Here is a 5,112-nt window from a genome sequence, read left to right on the forward strand (position 1 = left end):
AGACCCGAAGTCGACGTGCTAAGCACCACGGGACCCCTTTCGCCTGCAGGTCCCGAGCCGCCTTTATTTGCTGTTACGAGCATCGTGTGCCCCATACCTGCGTGACAAGCACCGCAGGGCGGCAGAGCCATCGCACTTGGCCGGGTGGCAGAGGAGGACCCGACTATTCACAGATAGCGGCCCAACGACTCCCAGAGCCGGTCGTGCGGTGCGCGAGGTCTGCTCTCTTCACAAGAGGCTTTATTAGGGAGTGCTAAGGCAAGGTTCTGTGCCCTCCACCCTCATCGCAACACCCATGGGAGCCTCCGGTCGTCAATAGACCGCCGCACCGGCCTCTGACTGACTCTCAGAATGGACGGAAAGAGCCGGGTAAGCCTTTCAAAAGATTCGACCACGTGCCGAAAACTTTAGACTTCCGTGAGCTCTCCGGCTTGCACCGAGACCCGAAGTCGACGTGCGAAGCACCACGGGACCCCTTTCGCCTGCAGGTCCCGAGCCGCCTTTATTTGCTGTTACGAGCATCGTGTGCCCCATACCTGCGTGACGAGCACCGCAGGGCGGCAGAGCCATCGCACTTGGCCGGGTGGCAGAGGAGGACCAGACTATTCACAGATAGCGGCCCAACGACTCCCAGAGCCGGTCGTGCGGCGCGCGAGGTCTGCTCTCTTCACAAGAGGCTTTATTAGGGAGTGCTAAGGCAAGGTTCTGTGCCCTCCACCCTCATCGCAACACCCATGGGAGCCTCCGGTCGTCAATAGACCGCCGCACCGGCCTCTGACTGACTCTCAGAATGGACGGAAAGAGCCGGGTAAGCCTTTCAAAAGATTCGACCACGTGCCGAAAACTTTAGACTTCCGTGAGCTCTCCGGCTTGCACCGAGACCCGAAGTCGACGTGCTAAGCACCACGGGACCCCTTTCGCCTGCAGGTCCCGAGCCGCCTTTATTTGCTGTTACGAGCATCGTGTGCCCCATACCTGCGTGACGAGCACCGCAGGGCGGCAGAGCCATCGCACTTGGCCGGGTGGCAGAGGAGGACCAGACTATTCACAGATAGCGGCCCAACGACTCCCAGAGCCGGTCGTGCGGCGCGCGAGGTCTGCTCTCTTCACAAGAGGCTTTATTAGGGAGTGCTAAGGCAAGGTTCTGTGCCCTCCACCCTCATCGCAACACCCATGGGAGCCTCCGGTCGTCAATAGACCGCCGCACCGGCCTCTGACTGACTCTCAGAATGGACGGAAAGAGCCGGGTAAGCCTTTCAAAAGATTCGACCACGTGCCGAAAACTTTAGACTTCCGTGAGCTCTCCGGCTTGCACCGAGACCCGAAGTCGACGTGCTAAGCACCACGGGACCCCTTTCGCCTGCAGGTCCCGAGCCGCCTTTATTTGCTGTTACGAGCATCGTGTGCCCCATACCTGCGTGACGAGCACCGCAGGGCGGCAGAGCCATCGCACTTGGCCGGGTGGCAGAGGAGGACCAGACTATTCACAGATAGCGGCCCAACGACTCCCAGAGCCGGTCGTGCGGCGCGCGAGGTCTGCTCTCATCACAAGAGGCTTTAGGGAGTGCTCAGGCAAGGGTCAGCCCGCAGCCTTCCTGGCAACACCCAGGGGAACCAGGCCACTCGCGTCTCTCGCCTTCATTTTCGACACGAGCGCCTGCGGAGGGCCACCACCCCCTCCGATTGTCAAGAGACCTCCGCACCGGCCTCTGACTTACTCTCAGAATGGACGGAAAGAGCCGGGTAAGCCTTTGAAAAGATTCGACCACGTGCCGAAAACTTTAGACTTCCGTGAGCTCTCCGGCTTGCACCGAGACCCGAAGTCGACGTGCTTAGCACCACGGGACCCCTTTCGCCTGCAGGTCCCGAGCCGCCTTTTATTTTTGTTACGAGTATCGTGTTCCCCAAACCTGGGTGACGAGCACCGCAGGGCGGCAGAGCCATCGCGCTTGTCCGGGTGGCAGAGGAGGACCAGACTATTCACAAATAGCGGCCCAACGACTCCCAGAGCCGGTCGTGCGGCAGGCGAGGTCTGCTCTCATCACAAGAGGCTTTAGGGAGTGCTCAGGCAACGGTCAGCCCGCAGCCTTCTTGGCAACACCCAAGGGAACCAGGCCACTCGCGTCTCTCGCCTTCATTTTGGACACGAGCGCCTGTGGAGGGACGGCCGGAGTCAACGTGGGGTTTGCCCGCCCTCCAATAGTGTCAAAAGACCGCCGCACAAGTCTCTGACTGACTCTTAGAACAGACAGAAAGAGTTTGTCAAATCTGTCAAAAAATTGACAAAGTGTCAAAAATTCGACTTCCAAGAGCTCTCCGGCATGCACTCATACCTGTCATTAAAGTGCTATGCCCGTGGAACCGTTTTTCGGATGCCTTTCAGAACGGTCCCGCGCCGCCATTTTGTTCTAAAAATCGTGTTCCCATATATCTCCGGGTACCCCGCCAACCTCACTGCGGAAAAACTACAAGTGGCACTGAATGGGTCTGAATTCCAAATTTGACTGCATCGGTCTGGAACTCGGTCCGGTCAAAACCGTTTGGATTTTTCTCGGTCCGGACTTCCGCGACAGACAAAGTTAAAGTTTTCGGGCTGCAGGCACAAAACGACAGCTGGCCATTTGCCGGGCTCAATTCACCCAATTCCTCCGGCACTTCGGAGCACATGTTCGGTGTAAGTTTGCGAATCTTTCCCGATGCTGCAGCATTTTCCTCCGCTGACACTTAGAATATTTTTCACACTTTGCTGAAAATTTTTCTAAGTGTTTTTTTCCAAGTTTTCCTGGTTACTGATTTCTTCTTTTTAAACATTTTTCTAAGTTTTTCTGGTTACTGATTTCTTCTTTTTAAACATTTTTCGCAGTTTGTCTGGTTACTGATTTCTTCTTTTTAAACATTTTTCGCCGTTTTTCTGGTTACTGATTTCTTCTTTTTAAACATTTTTCGCCGTTTTTCTGGTTACTCATTTCTTCTTTTTAAACATTTTTCTAAGTTTTTCTGGTTACTGATTTCTTCTTTTTAAACATTTTTCTAAGTTTTTCTGGTTACTCATTTCTTCTTTTTAAACATTTTTCTAAGTTTTTCTGGTTACTCACTTCTTCTTTTTAAACATTTTTCTAAGTTTTTCTGGTTACTGATTTCTTCTTTTTAAACATTTTTCGCCGTTTTTCTGGTTACTGATTTCTTCTTTTTAAACATTTTTCGCCGTTTTTCTGGTTACTGATTTCTTCTTTTTAAACATTTTTCTAAGTTTTTCTGGTTACTCATTTCTTCTTTTTAAACATTTTTCTAAGTTTTTCTGGTTACTGATTTCTTCTTTTTAAACATTTTTCTAAGTTTTTCTGGTTACTCATTTCTTCTTTTTAAACATTTTTCTAAGTTTTCCTGGTTACTCACTTCTTCTTTTTAAACATTTGTTCTAAGTTTTTCTGGTTACTGATTTCTTCTTTTTAAACATTTTTCTAAGTTTTTCTGGTTACTCATTTCTTCTTTTTAAACATTTTTCTAAGTTTTTCTGGTTACTGACTTCTTCTTTTTAAACATTTTTCGCAGTTTGTCTGGTTACTGATTTCTTCTTTTTAAACATTTTTCGCCGTTTTTCTGGTTACTGATTTCTTCTTTTTAAACATTTTTCTAAGTTTTTCTGGTTACTCACTTCTTCTTTTTAAACATTTTTCTAAGTTTTCCTGGTTACTGATTTCTTCTTTTTAAACATTTTTCTAAGTTTTTCTGGTTACTGATTTCTTCTTTTTAAACATTTTTCTAAGTTTTTCTGGTTACTGATTTCTTCTTTTTAAACATTTTTCGCAGTTTGTCTGGTTAATGATTTCTTCTTTTTAAACATTTTTCTAAGTTTGTCTGGTTACTGATTTCTTCTTTTTAAACATTTTTCTAAGTTTTTCTGGTTACTCACTTCTTCTTTTTAAACATTTTTCTAAGTTTTCCTGGTTACTCATTTCTTCTTTTTAAACATTTTTCGCAGTTTTTCTGGTTACTGATTTCTTCTTTTTAAACATTTTTCTAAGTTTTCCTGGTTACTGATTTCTTCTTTTTAAACATTTTTCTAAGTTTTTCTGGTTACTGATTTCTTCTTTTTAAACATTTTTCTAAGTTTTTCTGGTTACTGATTTCTTCTTTTTAAACATTTTTCTAAGTTTTTCTGGTTACTCACTTCTTCTTTTTAAACATTTTTCTAAGTTTTTCTGGTTACTCACTTCTTCTTTTGAAACATTTTTCTAAGTTTTTCTGGTTACTGATTTCTTCTTTTTAAACATTTTTCTAAGTTTTTCTGGTTACTGATTTCTTCTTTTTAAACATTTTTCGCAGTTTGTCTGGTTACTGATTTCTTCTTTTTAAACATTTTTCGCCGTTTTTCTGGTTACTGATTTCTTCTTTTTAAACATTTTTCTAAGTTTTTCTGGTTACTCACTTCTTCTTTTTAAACATTTTTCTAAGTTTTTCTGGTTACTGATTTCTTCTTTTTAAACATTTTTCGCAGTTTTTCTGGTTACTGATTTCTTCTTTTTAAACATTTTTCTAAGTTTTTCTGGTTACTGATTTCTTCTTTTTAAACATTTTTCTAAGTTTTTCTGGTTACTCACTTCTTCTTTTTAAACATTTTTCTAAGTTTTCCTGGTTACTGATTTCTTCTTTTTAAACATTTTTCGCAGTTTGTCTGGTTACTGATTTCTTCTTTTTAAACATTTTTCGCAGTTTTTCTGGTTACTGATTTCTTCTTTTTAAACATTTTTCTAAGTTTTTCTGGTTACTGATTTCTTCTTTTTAAACATTTTTCTAAGTTTTTCTGGTTACTGATTTCTTCTTTTTAAACATTTTTCTAAGTTTTTCTGGTTACTCACTTCTTCTTTTTAAACATTTTTCTAAGTTTTTCTGGTTACTCACTTCTTCTTTTGAAACATTTTTCTAAGTTTTTCTGGTTACTGATTTCTTCTTTTTAAACATTTTTCGCAGTTTGTCTGGTTACTGATTTCTTCTTTTTAAACATTTTTCGCCGTTTTTCTGGTTACTGATTTCTTCTTTTTAAACATTTTTCTAAGTTTTTCTGGTTACTCACTTCTTCTTTTTAAACATTTTTCTAAGTTTTTCTGGTTA

This window comes from Chiloscyllium punctatum, unplaced genomic scaffold (assembly GCF_047496795.1).
Source record: "Chiloscyllium punctatum isolate Juve2018m unplaced genomic scaffold, sChiPun1.3 scaffold_1608, whole genome shotgun sequence".
In the NCBI taxonomy this organism is placed as follows: Eukaryota; Metazoa; Chordata; class Chondrichthyes; order Orectolobiformes; family Hemiscylliidae; genus Chiloscyllium; species Chiloscyllium punctatum.